This window comes from Stegostoma tigrinum, chromosome 3, assembly GCF_030684315.1.
Source record: "Stegostoma tigrinum isolate sSteTig4 chromosome 3, sSteTig4.hap1, whole genome shotgun sequence".
NCBI classification, from domain to species: domain Eukaryota; kingdom Metazoa; phylum Chordata; class Chondrichthyes; order Orectolobiformes; family Stegostomatidae; genus Stegostoma; species Stegostoma tigrinum.
Window position 1 is genome coordinate 94,516,224 of NC_081356.1, and position 18,123 is coordinate 94,534,346.

At 37.8% G+C, this 18,123-nt stretch overlaps 1 protein-coding gene and 1 long non-coding RNA gene across 13 annotated transcripts in view; one reads left to right on the forward strand and one right to left on the reverse strand.

Annotated features, from left to right (window-relative positions):
* mef2cb (myocyte enhancer factor 2cb) overlaps positions 1-18,123 on the forward strand; it is a 301,354-nt gene that overhangs the window by 40,412 nt on the left and 242,819 nt on the right. For 4 of the 12 annotated variants that reach the window (XM_059644759.1, XM_048526669.2, XM_048526659.2 and 1 more), the window contains exons 1-2: positions 12,573-12,782; positions 13,147-13,241. The gene's annotated coding sequence lies outside the window, so the exon portion shown is untranslated. Of the gene's footprint in view, positions 1-8,544; positions 8,718-12,571; positions 12,783-13,146; positions 13,242-15,038; positions 15,332-18,123 lie in introns of those variants that run through there. The other 8 variants (XM_059644758.1, XM_059644757.1, XM_048526644.2 and 5 more) reach the window with 7 other exon arrangements.
* LOC132209508 (uncharacterized) lies at positions 10,778-12,415 on the reverse strand. Its single transcript, XR_009445637.1, has 2 exons — positions 12,305-12,415; positions 10,778-12,041 (listed from the first exon to the last, which is right to left on the reverse strand). It is a non-coding gene; the product is annotated as an uncharacterized LOC132209508 (long non-coding RNA).

Consider the following 18,123-nt stretch of genomic DNA (forward strand, 5'->3'; position numbering starts at 1 on the left):
GGATTTGGCTGGCATAAATGCTACTTGCCACTTTTCAAGCCAACCCTGATTGTTGACAATGCTTTGATGCATGCAGATACAGATTTTGTTATTGTCTGAACAAGTGTGAATAAAACTAAACAGTGTGCAGCAATCAGTAAACATTCCCATGTTGGAATGAAAGCCACTAATGAAGTAAATAAAGATATTTCAGCCTAGAACACAGATCTTGGGATCTCCTGCAGCAATGTTCTAGATCCAAAATACAAACGACAGTTATATACTTGAAGCTATATGGCCCAGATGAAATAACTCACAAGATTAAAGGAATGCTACATGTAATACCACAATGTAAAGATTGTCAGATAGTAGAGAATGCTTACGAATTCAAAACAAAAATAAATCACTCTTGAGCAGGAAGGCATATTTTGCCCTTTACTTTGTTCTAAAAGTCTCAGAATTTGAACAACAAAGAATAAATGCTCCTTTGACAAGGGGTAGTCTAAATTGTTTATAGAACTCGGAAAACTCAACACTGACTACAGCATCATGTTAAGTAAGGATGCTAAATCAACATACACATCCAAGAAGTTTCCATTTCCATTAATGAATCACAACTTGAGGTAAAGGCTAGAACGAGGGTTACTTACCTGATCAACAAAACCAAAAGAGATATGTTTGAAATCTATCCTACTTTGCAAGGCACTACAAGTGGAATAGATGGGATTGATTTCAAACATATGAATATACACATCAGGAGCATAAATAGATCATTCAGCCTCTTCAGCTTGCTCCCTCAGTGATTAAGATCATGGCTGATTTCCTTGTGTTTCAAATTCCACATTCCCATCTAAGCTTAACTCATGACTTCCCTGCATATCAAGAATCCATTCAGCTCTGTGTTAAATTTGCTCAATGACTCTCCCTCCATTATCTTCTGAGGCAGAGTGCTGCAAGTTGCAAAGCTCTTTGAGAGAAAAATGAAATTCTGCCATCCCTGTCCTGAAAAGGCAATTTCTAATTTCAAAACAGTGCCTTCTGGTTCTAGTCTTACCCACAGAGGTAACATCCTTTCTACATACATCTTATCAATATCATTTTGAATCTTATACACTTCAACCAAGTCACCCCCTACTCTTCCAAACTCCAATGGAAACAAGCCCAACTCTCCAACCCATCTTCATAAGAGAACCTGCTCATTCCAGATATGAACTGAGTAAACCTCCTTTGAACCATCTCTAATGCATTTATAACTTTCATCAAAAAAGACCAAAACTGCACACAGTATTTGGAATGTGATCTTGCCAATGCCCTGTATATCTGAACAAATCTAACGATTCAAAGCCAGGCATCTATTTTTGCCCATGAACAGCAGCAGAACTGTATTCCAACTCAATCTGAAACCGCATGATCAATTTGATTAAAAGTAGCATTAAGAGCCCAAGCAAAACTAGAGTCCATAAGAATCAGGGGGGAAATGCTCAGAAGATGGTTGTGGTTATTGGGGGAAATCAGCCATTTTGTCTCCAGAACAACCCTGCAGGAGATCTTCAGAGAAACATTCAATGTCCAACTACCTTCAGCCACTTCATCAATGACCTTCACTCTATTATAAGGTCAGAAATGGGTTGTTTGTTGATGGTGTGGTGGTCATGGATCTCAGAGGCAATTGAGGAGCTCATGGCTGACTGTAAAAATTGTCTGGGAAGAGACAGCCACTGATCTGCATTAATGTCCTTATCAAAGCAGAGGAACAAGTGAGAACCAACGGTCTGAAGTTTAACATACAGTTTTTCTTTATTGCTGTCATCGATTTCACATTGGACAGAAGTGTAAGTACGGTATACCACTGCAACAGAAGGGGTTTTCAGGGTCATGAATGAAATATGCCTCTGACATGTGATCCCTGGTGCGTTTGCATTAGCCAGGCATTCAATTAGAGTTTGCAAATGATTCTTTCAGCTATTTTGCAGCCTGTTTTGGATCTGAATATGTAACTAACTCACCTGACTACCCACAATCAAATTGCAGAAACTGGGCTTGGAATCCAGATTATTGAATCCCTTTTGAGGAAAATGCTGAATTTTACATAGTTAAGTTACTTGTTCACTCCACATCAGTTAGTACCGGAATTGCTGATGGGGAGGAATCTGAAGGCTCATGTTCCGAGCCTATTAAAGGTGTTGACTCCTCAGCTGAAAGGATAGGACTACAAAAATGTCTCTCTGAAGGAACAGTGTTGTCAGAAACACCAGCCTCTATTAGTATATACATGTATATCGCCATGCCTGACAATTCCCACATTTGGCCCAAGTAACAGTGTGGATAAGTAACATCAACAAGAATGGTATAGTGATTCAAATTTCAGTGGATTAGCAGTCATCTCATATTTTTCATACAGTTCATTCATTCTGCAACTGCAGAAATTGTCTCTTCGCAGAACAATCGTCCAATAAAGAGTATCGTGATGATAAAGATTTACAATCAAAGTTAAGATTAGAATCAAGGTAAATAGTCTTCAAGCCTTAATCTTCTAAATCCGCAGAGAATGTATTCTGGAAGAGCTGTGAAATCTCCAGATCATTTGGAGACTTGGAGGGAGGTGGCGTACTGATAAATAGAAATTCAAATGTACAAATCTGAACGATGGGGGAAGAACCCTCAACACTAAATTTAGTAATGTTGTACAGTCCTGGGTGGGCAAAGGAGGTACCTATTATGAAATCACAATGGAGACAGATTTTTCATCATTCTTACATGACAGTCTTTGCTCTTATATCCAGCTAGCCAATGTAAATTGTACCTACTTCTATCATGCACAAAGTGACATCATGTCAAAATAAATGCCTCTTTGCTTTACCGTTCATGGTGTTTCACCCTCTACCACCATTAAACAAATAGGCCCTCAGTCCTAGGATAGAGCGGATGATTAATAATATTTGAATTTAGATTTGATACGTTTCCATTCTAAGTTTCTGTTAACTTGTTGATTTTGTTACAGTATTCCACCAGGGCATGTGTAAAGATTGTACACTAAAAAGAAAGGAGAGGAGGATTTGTGGCGGCAATCTAACCATTAGCTCGTACTGTTGGTTCTGTAGCACTAACAACAAATTCCATATTCAGACCTGTATCCACTTTTTTCGGGAGATATTAACTTCCTTTGATACTTGTATTACTTTCCACTCTACAAACAGAAAGTTTAAATCACCAACCTAACATGAGGCTCAGTGATTTTATATCTGTGCCTTCTAGTTCATTAGAATCATAGAATCCCGAATGTGGAAGTAGCTCAATTGGCCCATTGAGTATGCCAAACCTCTGAACAGCACCCCATCCAATCCCACTCCACTCTATGCATTTCTCATGGCTAATCCACCGAGCCTGTACTTCCCTAAACGCTATAGGCAACTTAGCATGGCCAATCCATCTAAACTGCACATCTTTGGACTGTGGGAGGTAATTGGAGTACCCGGAGGAAACCCACACACATGTGGAAAGAATGTGCAAACTCCACACAATTACCTGGGGGTGCAATTGAACCTGGGTCCCTGGCACTGTGAAGCAGCAGTGCTAACCACTGTGCCAGCGTGCCACCCCACAATTTAAATGAAGTAACTTATTTGTTCACTATAATCCATGTTTTTCAAAGAATGATATACACATAGCCCCGTTTAAAATCTTAGGCCTTTCCAAAGTGCTTCTGATCTGATCAAGTACTACTGAAGTAACAAGTAATGTGGGAAGTTTTCAATGTTTTAAAGCCTGGGTTTTTGTGCTCTCAAACTACCAGTAAAGCAGTTTCAGTTTGTAACTTAAATCCTTGATAACCTTGTTTGTCTTTCTCTCAACACTTCCCCACCTCAACTCTTTTGAAGACATGGTAGCTTTTGTACAACAGTCAAAATGTGTGCTCACCAGTTATGGAAGGATTTAAATAATCTTATCATCAAATGATTTCCAGATGCATTCCAGTCTTTGAATCACATTGTAGAAAAATTTCAACTCACTGGTTGTTTCGCTCAACTGTTATTATGTTCTGGTGCTGCCTGTGATTGATTCCAATATGTCATTGCACCAGTTTCCTGTCCAAATGTATTGAATTCCTGTGGAAATCTAGGGCAGGTACAGGACACAAGGTGCACGGGTCTTGACGAACTAGTTTTTTAAACATGATAGAGGAATCAGTCTACAATAACATGAAGAGCACATCATTGTATCCTTTTTAGACAAAACTCTCTGGAGTCAGAAACCAAGGGCAGGAGTCCTTCTTATATTCAAGGTAATATCCCAAAAACATGCGATTAAATCAAAAACAAAATACTGAGATGCTGGAAATCTAAAATATAACACAGAATACTGGAAACACTTGGGCAGCGTCTTTGGAGAAAGAAAGAAGAATTAATGAGTGAATTATTGTGCCTTCCTCAATGACAAATTTAGACAACGGGACCATTTAGTCAGACGTGAGAGTCACGATCCAACCATTTCTGCTGCAATGAAGTCAATGGGGAGAGGTCTGAGGATGGCCTTCAGACGCTGCTACTAATTGAGATGCATAAATGTTAAATTAGTGTCAAAAATTGAGATGTGTTAGCTGTGAACACACACTCTGATTCATCTCCATGCATATTGTTGTGCACTAAGCCTGCCTCCTTGGGAAAGTGCCAGAAATCCTTTGGCGAGATGAACTGAACAGTGACATGATGTAATAATTGTACTATTTTTTTCCAAGATCCATTGCATTGGGAAATTCACCTTGGATATGATTTGAATTTTGAAAGGCCTCTATTTTTAAATTGCTGCAAAACAGTCTACATAACATATTTAACACAGTAAACAACCAATTACATTTTGCAGATGGACACGAGAGTCTGAATGGAAATAGAAAAGTAAGGACAAATTACACAAAGTTCCTGATGCAGGGAGGCTGCATCTGAAGGTTCATCTGCAAAAGGAAGAGAGAGGAGGAAACAGAACTTTTTTTTAATCCTCCAGCCCAATCAGGGTCTCTAGTTTTCCCTTTCTACCCATCTTCAGAGCAATAAGGAACCACTCAATTTTTTATCCTGAATTCACTGAGAATGAAGCAGAATTTTCACCTTCAACTTCTGAGAAGACTGAATTGCTGGAGGAGGCGAAGCAACAAAGTTCAAAATATATTAGGGCCATAGTGGTTGACGGTATTAAAAGGAAGAGAAGAACTTGCAGAAAGCAAGTGTCATGGGACCATAGGACAAGGATTTATTGCGGGTTAGAGTAGCCTATAGGTGTAGGGTATATTTAGCTGTGGAGAAATTTGTAAATAAAGAAAGGTGTTTTGAATTCAAGGTATGGCGATGTGGAGAACCAGAGGAGTTTGATATTTTTGGGGGTCCTGGATTGTTGGGATTAAGCACAAGATGTGGAACACTGCCACATTAGATGAATTAGAAATTGCATAGGATAGAACATTGATATTCAGTGAGAATTTGTTAAAATAGGTAAGGAACATTAAAGGGTGAGGTAAAGTTAGAGGCAACCAGTGCTGTAAAGATGGAAGTAAACAATCGTGTTACTGGGTATAATAAGAGGCAGAAATAGATGCCGACTCCTATGGCAAAGTTGGTTGTGGGGAGAGAGCTAATCAAATGGTATGGTGGCTTGTAGTGGTTCCACAGCCTTCCTGCTTCTACCTCACATAGTTCTGCAGTCAATGGAGGCCCTTAGGTAGGAAATTGCAGCCAATGAGTGTCTTAACTTGCAGCCATTGACAGCAGTGACAGCTCTCTTTGCTGGGAACATGACAAACAAACTCATGCAGAGTTGCTTACAGGTTTCCAGGTGTTAGTTTTTTGTTCAATGTCTCGGAGGAGGACATCTTACTCACCTGTGGCTTGAGATTCTGTGACAATGCTACATTTTGGGTGGGTGTCATACTGGCAACAGCTATTATATTGTCAGAGGTGCTGCTGTTCAATAGAGCTGCCAGCCTCCAATTCAAGGTGGGTGGGTTTTCTGTCCGCCATTCTCCAGTTAACTGTCTGATTAATCATGGGTTAGAGCAGCCGATAGATGTGGGGTTAATTAATCTGTGGAGAAATTTGTAAATGAAGAAAAAGATTTTGAATTCAAGTCGAGGTGGTGTGGAGAGTCAATGGATTTTGTACAGGAGTCCTTGACAATTGGGGTTAAGTGCAAGATATGGAACACTTGAACATTCAATGGATTAGAATGCGCATAGAGCAGAACATTGGCGTTTGGTAAGAATTTGATAATGTTGATAAGGATTGGCAAAGGGTGAGGTAAACTCAGAGGCAGCCAGCACTGCAAAGTCTGTAGGAGCAGTGAGTATTGCTGAAAAGAAGCAATTTGTGGTTCTCAATCATTTCCAAAGAATAAGCGAGGCACCCATTCACTCCATTGTATATTGCCACAGTGTTTGAAAATCAATTCTGGATCAAACAGATTATTAATGAATTGCGCTGGTAGAATATGGCTTAAAATGTCAGTATCCTTGAAATTTGTTTTCCTGCTGGCACAGAAAATGTTAAAACTCTCGTGTTGTAGGACATTTTTATTCAACAGTCCTATGAGACATATTTCCTCTGTCAGGTGTATTTGAATATTACCATTTGAAGTACTTAGTGGGGTTCCTTAGTGAAGCTTATTTGTCAAATTGACGAAAGAATACAGGCTGCAGCTTCCATCTCAGTCCCTGTAAACATACCTTTGTGTCTATACTTTTGTGCCTGCTTAAATATCTTAGTTATTTCCCTTTTCACATAACTTGTGTGAGCTGAACACGAAATCTTTTATCATTTTTCAGAGGCTGCTCCTAACTTCAATCACAATTTTACCAGAACTTATTTCAACATTAAGTGCCAATATTATCAGTGTCTGTCACCAAATAACTAGTCAAGAGCAAGTGGTTTAGTTAAATAATTCTCATATTAGATTGCATTAACGCAGATGTCTATAAATTTTTGTGATCCAGATTGAACTCAAAACAAGGAGTTGCCATTTTCAAAAACAGCTTTGTTTGTGCATTTAAAAGTACAAAGGAAACATTATTAGAATGGCAGTCTTCAAAATAAAACTTCCGAATGGTAAAGGCAATGATGAGATCATTGTGTTTGCACTGGCTGGACATGAGCACCTCAGAGCTGGTAATGGCCACAGTGTTTGCCAGAATGATGTTATTGCTATATTGATGTTAAGTTTGCTACAGTTTAATTGTTACTTTTGAACCAAAAGTATCATCATTGCATTTCCATGGATTAGGGGGTTTGATTTTAATGTCACATAGAAATGGGCTTGTCCGGTAATAGATTGGTTCCCAGTGAACATGACTACGGAACACAAAACTACTTTTGACTCACAGTTTAATAATAGTGCACTCAGTTGCATGAAGCAACTCTGAAACCGTGCTGGTGCTACAGTGCCTTCACATGTAGACAGATTCATAAACAGATTCCTATGAGTAATCTGGTTCAAAGTTCACTTTAGCATACATCAGTTTGAGAGTTAAAAGTGCTAGCTTGTAGTTCATACTATCATTCTTTAGGTATGTACATTATTTATTGTTACATTGCACATTACAGGAAGCCTTATTGGTGTTATTCCTCAATGATGCTAGGTTTATTGTTAATGATATAACATTATTGAGGCATTATGGTAATATATGTTAATGCTAGCTTAGAAGCAATTTTCTTCCCGTTTAAGAAATACAAACCAAGAAACCATCCATCTGTGTCTTAGAACTTAAACAAGAGGGAAATTTTGTTATACACGACATATTTTTGCTTCCTTTGATATTATAGGTCTCCATCATAAGCAAAACATTCTTACTAAAGAAGCTAAACAGTGCATTTGGCATGGCTTATTTATTGAAAATAAATTATGTAGTTCAGATTGTATCCAAATTTCATGGTTGTAATATATTTGTATTGGTACTTCATTAAACGTCATTAATTTACATCATTAAAATGAACAAATTTCATAACCACATTGTAACATTAAAATGTTATTTTCTGCTTGATTTACATTAACTGTTAACTCTGTCTCTGATACTTATGACAGAGAATTACATTATGAGCTTTAATTAGTGAGCTACAACTGAATAACCATTAATACACTGTAGACAAAACCTTCCATGTTTTAAAAAATTTTAAAAAACTGACAAACTTCTTTTTTCTTCTTGAACAAATCCAACTTAGCAAGCAAAGTTACCTTATGTCAACCCACAAGTTTTAATGTATTAGCTACTAAATATAGTTTGCTGCTGCAAGACAGAATAATTTTCTGTTAAAAGTAAAACATTACTTTCTCGCATATGAAAGTAATTTAATTGGCAAAAAGAAATGATTTTTGGATAAGACTTGTGATTTCATTTTTCCATCTGAACCCTGTTCATGCTTACTTGGGCAGTATTCCTATTTCTCTTGCCATAACTGACAAAGGTCTGACTGTTAGTGATACCTCCCATGGCTAAATTTACCCCGGAGTGACAGAGGCAGGTGGACCAGGGCGACCAACCACTTGTGCAAAGCATCATGCAACTATAGGTCAACATTGAAAGGGGAAAAAGACTCTGTCTTCTGTGTGGAAACAGACCGAAGCAAGCTCATCCCGAAGAGGGGGGGTTTCTCTTCAAAGCCAGCTGGTCTGGCTTTTTCTTCAGGATTTGTTTTCTACCTGCAGTGTTTGATCATCCAAGCCTGCAGCAGGTGCTGCAGAGCGAAGGAAAGAGGACATCGGTGAGTTTTTGGACCAAAAAGTAACAAAACATCAAAAATCGCATGTTAAAACTCCGTTGCTGTGTTGACATAGAAATTTTGCCTCAGAGCAAAGAAAATTGTAAGAACAACTTAATAAATGAAACGTTATTAAGTTGTTCTTTAAAGCTTTGTTGTATAAGACTTGTTATTGTGGTCCAGCAAAGTACAAATACATTTTGAGGGTGCTGTCTATTGCCCTACATGGTGAACAAAGGAGTCTGGAAATCTGTTGACAATACTTCAAAGTTAAACTAGCAAATACTACATTTAAGACAAAATGTCTAGTTAAAAATAACTTCTTGATGTGCTGGTAAGGATCTACTATATTGTACTAGTTATTATTGATTGTGTTTTCTTTTGAAGCATCTGGTTAAATCTCACTTTTCTACTTATTAGCACACTCAATCAAGCTATAGGGCAAATTATCTTAAATATTAATGCATGTTATACAGTAACTGATAAAAAGGTTTTATTCTATAAAATCATAAAGTCTCCTTATGCTACTCCTGTTAATATTTTGATAACTGGTGAAGTCAGGCAAGTGTTTTAAATGCCCAACTTTTCACAAACAAGTATTTAATACTATAAATCTTTATTGAATATAATTTCTATAAGTGCAAGCTTTCAGTTTCACAGTTAAATCAGTTGTGTCAGATGTCAACATGGCTAGATATTGATATTAGTATGTGATCTGAGTAAATCCAACAGCTAGATACCATAGCAGTATAGTAAAGCTTGTGTTTTGCTGTTTTTATCAAAACACGTTTTTCATGTATTGGTAAAAAGTATTAATTTCATTAAATGGCAACTGTTGAACTATCACCAGTGAATTGTTTAAATCAGTCCTATATAGTTTGAATTCCAAAAAGCGGTTGACATAATCTTGACTTTGAGATACATAATTTAAAGCTGTCCTCGAGGTCATTCTTCTAATGTCGGTTTCAGCAACACCCAGTTCTGCAGATTCACTGCAAATTAGAAATTGATGTTTCATTGCATTACATTGGAAGAGGGATCAATAAGTAGGCTACAGTTGAAATTTAGTAGCAATTTGAAATGAATACATTTAATTGTTTGAATGAAACCATCATTGAGATTAGAATGCAAATACCCGCATCTTACACAGACTTTAACTTTGCTTGCAAGATCAATAACTGAAGTAGCAGATCGAAAAATGATTGGATGGTGAACAGATTCATAACAGACTGGATTTTTTTCAACCTTGGCCAATCAAATTGATAGTGAAGTCGCACGAAGTATTCCAACCTCCTTATTGATTTCTTTAGACTAAATCTGAATCTAACGTTTCACATCAAAAATTGATGTTACAACTCTTAATACTAAATGAGAAATCAGAAATGAATCTTTTACAGAAATGAATGTGATTGGTTTTATTATTTGGATAGGCATATGATTATTTATACAGGTATTTACTTCGATTCGATCTGATTTTATCATGTGATTTTGAGTTTGGTTACAAAGTAGCCAAATTATGAGATAACTTCATGGTTAATAATATATATAATAGCAATAAGCAATATCAAAGGCAGGTTTGCAAACATATTTGATCTCCCACACACATACTTAATTACAGGGTTATACAGTACCATTATAAATGTGGGGCTTTTTTTATTTGAGTGTGTTTCCACATGAGAATTTGATAACTTAATACAAGAGTGTTCCAGAGGGTCTATTTGTTTTGGTTTCCGTATAAAAACAGTTAGAATTGCAAAAATGGTATTCCCACTGGGTGGTAGTGCTGGATTCAGTGTTAATGGGAAAGGGTGTACCGGTGGAGTACACTCCCAGCAACTCTGGAAAATTCCCATTGTTGGGCAATTTAGTCAGATTTGACTAAGTTAGCCACTACATGACATCGGTGTTTGGTATGGTGAAATATTTTCAGAAACATGATAAAATTGGAGAATAACTTTTCTGTGGAGTTTACATTTGAATAAGTACTAATTGACTTCCATAATTTGGATTTTGCCTCACCTTATGATGCATTCTATCATGTTGCACTTGATTTTCTTTTTCTCCAGGTCAGTCAGTGGCAAATGCATATGTCATTTGCCCTTCTTATATTTGTTTCCAGCTTCCCTAGTTTAGCTATTTGATATGCAAAGATCTAAAGAGACAGGCATCCTGTATCGATGTATGGTAGGCATTTTTTTCGGAAGGTTATATAATGAGTAACTGATAACCTTTCATACCAGGATAGGAATTTAAATAATTATTTTTCACTTCTTTAGACATGTTGTTAAAGCTATAACCCAGTTAACAGTCTTGCAGATTAATTTCTTGCTTAGGCCCGAAATTTAAAATGGATCTCTAATTTACCCATCAAAGTGACATTAACCCCCTCATAGTGACAAGCAATATTTAGTAACTCCCACAAGCGCGTTTCTCTTTCTCTATATATATGTAATTAAATACTGCTATCATTTTGAAAAGTTCTAGTTATCTTGTTACGACCGCTATTGTTTTAAATGAAATTTGTTGAGCTTTAAGAAATAAACTATTTTCTTGCCATATATCGTACTATTCTGTTTACCCCTATTTATAAATCTGACGTGCCACATACAAGCATGTGGACGATCGCTGAATCTTGTGCCAAATGGAAATGTATTTCACAAAAAGCAAACGAGTAAATCAAGTTGAGTGGAGGTTTAGAAAAAGCAGCGACATGCTTTCCAGCACCGTTTCGTGTTTGATGTGGATTACCAAATTTCGTGATTGGTGTTTGTGGGGAGCTTTTACCTTGTCCCTTAGATTTCCAGGACGATGACGTTGGGATTGAGTCAAAACTTCCGCAATTTTATTTTTGCTTCCAGATAACTAATGTTGACATAGCCTGGCTCAAATAAAGTTGTGAAAGATTAAAATAGATTTTGAAAATGAAGATTTTTCTCAGGGGGGTTTTCAACGACTTCTACGCCTCCCCTTCCCGGTACGTCACCTTGACGCGCTCTTTTTGATCATTAGGGTGGTAAGAGAGAGCCTAATGCATTAAAATAGAATCTGCCCTGCACATATATTAAAAGTAACAGTTTTGTTGTGATTGATCGGCTTTAAGTGATGTCGTTGCTGCCACTGTGGTGTGGTGGTAGCGATCCGAACAGAGCAGCATCTCCAGCTTCCACTTCTTGCACAACTTGTGTTGATTGACAGCTCCGTCCGCGCGCTGACAGCCCGCCCGAGCAATGACGTCACTGGGGTGCTTGAGGGCTAGGGGGAGGGGAGATGAATCCGGGCTACGGCACCAGGGAGGGACGATTGGGCCGGCGCTGAATGTTGGTCAACCTTCAAAAAGATGAAACCACGCCATTTAGTGTGCCGCTTCAAACTTTATTGCCGGCTGCATTGGCATCTTTATTAATATGTCCATATCCAATATATTACATTCCAACAATTGAACACGTAATTCCTATGCTGGACCAAAAAAACCGAATAACGCTTTACCATTGACAACCGAAGCCTGTTTACATTTTTTTATAATTTTCCAAAGCAGGAAAATGCACATAGGTAAATTAATAATAGAATCAATTCCATAACGGGGCACAGACATCACGGTACTTGGCCACTTGCCCGCCCGCCTTGGTAGAAGAACTACCGCAGGACTCTTTGTGAGTTGGGCAGCGGATGGTTACGCAGCCTTCTCCTGGGCGCTGTGAGGCGGAAACGCCGTGGATGGGAGTACCCATGCGCAGGCGCGCGTCCGCCCGCCCGCCCACACACGCTCGTCCGCGCTGGCGAGCGCGCGCGTGTTTGTGACGTTCGTTTTCCGACGCGAGCGAGCGCAGCGACGGCCCCGCCTCCTCTCGCTAGAGCTGCTCCTCCGCTAAATATAGAAGCAGATACACACAGACAGGGAGACTGACTAAGCCGAGCAGGGCTTTCTCTCTCTCTTTCTCTTTCTTTCTCTCACGGCGAAATGGCTCTATCTACAGTTCTCTATATGTCAGTTTTTTAAAGTATTGTCTTTGTTTTAAAAAAATACATACAAATCTCAGTCCTCAAAGTAGATTTGCCTTCATCTCACTGGTCAGTAAAAATAGAAACTTATTTTCTCCAAAAAAAACACAGCAGCGCAGTTTTAATGACTAGACTATATCTGTAATTGTTTAATGCTTCAAGCTATATGGCAAGCAAATTACGGCCTGTGCATGTTGCTCTGCTTTAAATTGTCTGGCTCCCTCTCTCCTCCTCCTTAAAACTTACGCTGTACAAATCCGAGGAGGGAATTAAATGTTAATACTCTCTGTCATTGTTTCAGCCGTGGTTTTGTTTAATCTTTAATGTTCACATGGCCCGTAAACGTGTTGTTGTGGTGGTGAATGATGACGAGCCTTGCGCCGGCTGATGTGTTTGTAACATGGTCGATTTTCTGCTCTGCTTTTAACCCAAGGTGTCAAAGAAGTTGGGGCTTTTAAAGTAACTTTAATTCGTCTTCAAGAGGGGAAAAATTGAGGTCGAGAACGCAGCATCGTCGAGGTTTATGCGGTAAGTGATTTTTCAATTCTACTGTGCGTATACTTTTCCTCTGTTACTGTGTTCTGTTTTGACATGTGCGGTCCGTGTGAAAGTACAGAAATCACAGTGACTAAAATGGAGTTAGCGTGCAATATACCTAAGTGATACCAAGGCGACAATGGACAATGGCTCTTTTTCACTTTTAATTAACCGTTTTTATACTTGGTGTTTCCACTAATATCGTTGCACGATGCGATTAATATTTCGGGTGGGTTCCCTTCCGTCGTGATGAAAGTGGCAGTAAATATCATTTGCTAGAATTGGTTCAGTTTTGAAATAGTATTGTAGACAGCTCTGATACACAAATTTGATCAGTTAGTGTACTGAGACTTCAAGTACTGAGACTTGCTCTCACTCATTACTGAATAATGAAATTGCAATGACAGCATACTGTACATAAAATCTGACTTTCGTATGTTATAGTTTAATATTTGATAGTTTGTAGTGATGTGTCGGTGACAGTTGACTCTGAAAGTGGACACACGATGCTGTGCATACTTTCCGTGCATTCAGCGAGTGACTTTCATTCTGCATTTCTTCTTATGCGAGGAGGGTCATGTTACTTGAATTATGTTGGAACTGTGGCTGTGGTTGTTTATTTGCGATTTCCTCAACTTTACCATTACGACCAATTTTTATCTGTGGTGATTTGCACTTCCTGTGTTGATGCTATCCAGAGAATTTGAAGTCTACCCCATCTGAGAGGAGCTGCTTGTTTTAATTTCCAAATAGCTGTTCGGTATAACAGGATTGTTTTAACATGGGCCGGAGTCTTGGCGCAGTCGGAAACATTCAGACAGTGGAATGTGTAGAACTGCTTTCCAAGTTAGACTGCTGCGCATTATACTGAACCATGTGAAGTCTCAATGTCTCTTCGTGCACCTACATCCCAACTGATCGTCATAGACAACCATACCTCCATTTAGTAACTCTTTCTGCAAGTCAAGGATAATCTTATATCTCATCGCCATAGCAATCCCTTATTTTCAAGTTTCTTCCTAATCTAAGCTCATTTTTTAGACTTTGATACATTTCCATTCATTTGGTTTATCGATGTATTCTTTAAGTTTTCTTCAGTTTTATAGATGCCCTATCATCCCATTCCATCTTTATTTTCTAATCTTTCTAAGCTGTGCGAAGTGCTCACAAAATTTCAGGCAGTTAATTGCAACAGTGTAGAAGCATTTTGTGTTGATCTAAATCAGACTGAAGAACAGTGGCTTGGTTCTGGATTCGTGACAGCACTAGAACAATGACAAAAATACGTTTAACTGGGATAAAACTCGAAATTGTAATGTGTTTGGTATCATTTTCCCATGTGAAAAGGCATTTTATAAGCTTAATGAGGCTATGGGAATTATACTGTAGGAGGGGGCAGTTATTCACTGTCTTCCGTCCCTGTAGATTTTTAATGTATCATACTAATGGCTGTAATACATTACATTGTACGCCAAGTTACAGAAATAGTGCCAACGTGCTGTCAGACAAGGTCATGCTCAATATTACATTATCAAAACAAAATATGACAAATCTCTTACAATGTAGACATGGAGGCGATGAATACCTATTATGCAGAGTAAATGAAAGTTAGTGTGTTATATCAAGGTGAAAAGGAGTGCAGTCAGCTTGTTTATCCGACGATGAGAATCAGTCCTGGTTAGTCATGTGTTGTATAGGAGTTAGTATGTTTTCTGTCTTGTCTGGTAGCACGGTATTTGTTTTAGGAAAATGAAGATTTGATCCTGCCCCTTTTTTTTCAAGAATGAAACTGATAATCCATAAAACTGGTTTAGGATTGTGGGAGGATAATGGTCCTTTAACCTCTTCTTCCCTGCGCTGAATGGTCTAAAGTAATGTGAAGTGATTTTGTTCTAAATCAGCAGCAAATTTTCGAGAGTTCAGAGTTTTATCAGCGGGGTCCATCGAGAGGGGTCGATCAACTAAGTTGAAACCCGAGTACAGCACGTTAATCAGGTCCAGAGCAGGGAGATAGTAATTTAGCGGCCAAGGTTCAATCGCGTGCACACCTTCTGTTTGGAGAAGATTTTAATCACGGGAAAGTGAGTGAAACTCCGTCAGCAATTAGCTTATATTTTGTGGCCAGATATTTAATGTTGATTTGCGTTTCTCCAATTCTTTTTGATTTTCAGTTGCGAGTTAGTTATAAACTTCACTGCTCTCCACGGTCTTGACATAGGCATTACAAACTCTTGCAACCAGTTGTCAATATTAAGTGTTTTTTTTCGTGTTTAGGCGTAGTTGAGGTCGCGTTGTTTGTAAGATGAAACCTGTTACTTTGTGATGTCTGATATGTAGTGTTGTTGATTACACCCGAAATGTTTTGACCTTGTAATGTGTGCTTCGTGTTCTCTATTTGACGTTAACATAAATGAACAAGATATTGGCCCTTTGCACTTCTTCTGAGAGATTGACATTAGCGTATTGCAGTAGTCTACTTTCTTTTTTTCAAAACCTTCAACTTTTTTTTGGAGAGGGAATTGACCGTGTAATACGCGCGTGCTCCCATCTAGTTTAGAAACGCCCACTGCAAATCATTCCAATATTTGAGTAAAACACACACACATATATATATATATATATCAGAAAAATCTTTTTACATTCAGTGACCAAAATCCGAAATGCACAAATACTATGACTCGTCAGAATATTGGCTAAAAGCCAACATTTGGTTTTACATGTAATTTGACTAGGTGGAGTGAGCATTTTGTCATGACAAACTTGAAGAATTATTCCTTGGCGCTCCTGCTGGTTTTGAGGTTACTTCTATTTCCTGGTGTCTCTGAGTACATAGGTGAGCAGAAGCCCTGGCATGCCAGCCTGGGAAATGACTACTACAGTTTGTTTTTGCTGGCAGCATTTGTTGGGTAGAGGAACATCGCAAAGTGAAGATGTTAACATGGAGGAGAGGAAATGCAATTTCTGTTTGTTCAGTGAAGCATCTTCAAGATTATCTGTGCATACGTTCAGGCAACTTAACTGTTTTAAAAATAATATTTTAACAGCTCTTGGTTTGTTTTGCCACATTTTGCTGTTACTTTCAGATACTTCTTATTTTAAAAGCAACTTTTGCATACTAACTCTCATGATGTTTCCTCTCTTTACTATCTTAATTTGCACCCAAATTATCTTTGATTTGATTCTCCTCACACCCATCACTCACTCTCCCAGATTCTACCTGTGACTGTACATTAAAGACTTTCTGGATTGTTCATACAGTGGTGTTCATGGTACAGAAGAAAACCATATGGGTTCAAACAACTTCTCCTTGTTTGGTTAACTCATTAAAAAAAACCTTTATTTCATTTAAGGCCAACAAAAAAGAACATTGAACACATGTACCCAGCAGACAAATGTTGTTTAGAGTTAATCAAGAAAGGAATTCACTAAATCATATAGAACAAGCATGCATATGTATGTATGTGATCTTTTTTGATATTAGCTATGGACTATGGTTCTATGGACTTGAATGTTGTACACAATGTTTTCTTCTTTGGGAACATTGTGGTGAAAGATTATTTTAGTTGTAGTAGGTAAATATTTTGATCACAATCTAAACTAAAATTAGAACAAAAATGGATTTTCATGCATTTTTTAAAAGCCTGGCAATGTAGAACAATGGTAGGATCCTTGATTACAATTTTTGTTTTATCAGTACAAAAATAAGTGAGCGGGTAACCACAAAGCATGACTAGATAAAAAAGATGCTGCATATTGTTTGATGTGACAGTGTAATTTAGTATCAAGGTTCATAGAGCACTATTGACATACGCTTAATGCTTAGTTTTTTTATGTAGTTCAAGAGCTTTCAACATTCATAAAATAATTTCTAAACATTTCGAAATTATTTTATGAATGTGACAATACTTCCAAACATCAATTAAATTTTGTTTTAACTGATTATTTTGAAGAAACAAAAACAACATAAAAGAAAAGGTTAGTACGCAGCATAATCTCAAGTGCACTGGGCATGGACTATTATGTTTTTGTGATGCAGCAGTTATATCTAGACTATATTTTTTTTGTTGAGTGAGGTAGGATATCCTTAATAATTGCTTATAGCTTCTGTAGGATTAAATCCTAATCTGTTGTGGCCTAAGGCAAATTTATAACGTGGACATGTGATTAGAGATATATTCATTAGTACTTTAATCTTGTAGTCACACAGGCATTTGCACAATGGACGGCAAACATTCAGTGTGGCTGTCATCTTCAAGAAATCAGACAGGCTTTCACAGGCAATTCATGAAAAACCAGCAGTGACAACAGAGTTTTATGTATCGCACAAAGAAAGGATTAGGCAGTTCACGTGTCATCCTGATTGGCCAGAGACCAGAGCCGATTGCTGGGGTATGGCAAGACACACTCCAGTTTCAATTGATTATCATGTGAGGAGACAGTATCCCTGCTGGTTGGCCTACATAGTTTGTAATCTAAAACTGCTAAAATCAAATCTGAGCTGTACCTTCTGCAGTTTGATCCAGCTATTTTTCTAAACTTGATGCTTAATAGGATGCAGAATTTTCTCATGTCATATCATTCCAAATTGTTCTGTGAAGAAAACTGATGTGTTGAAAATCTTTGAAATACGTTATCCAAAGTAGTCAATTGCGATGCATATTTAAACATTCGAATTTCAAGCTATATTGTAACATGTGTTAAAACAATTGAAATTAATTGCATGGATTATTTTATTTGAAATAGAGTTATATCTGTGTGTGAAGAAGGATATTCATGTGAATGCCAGCATAATTCCATTAAAGATTTATGGCAGATGCATTTGTACAACATTATGTTGGAGCAGTGCTATCTATATATGTTATGTTAGATGAAT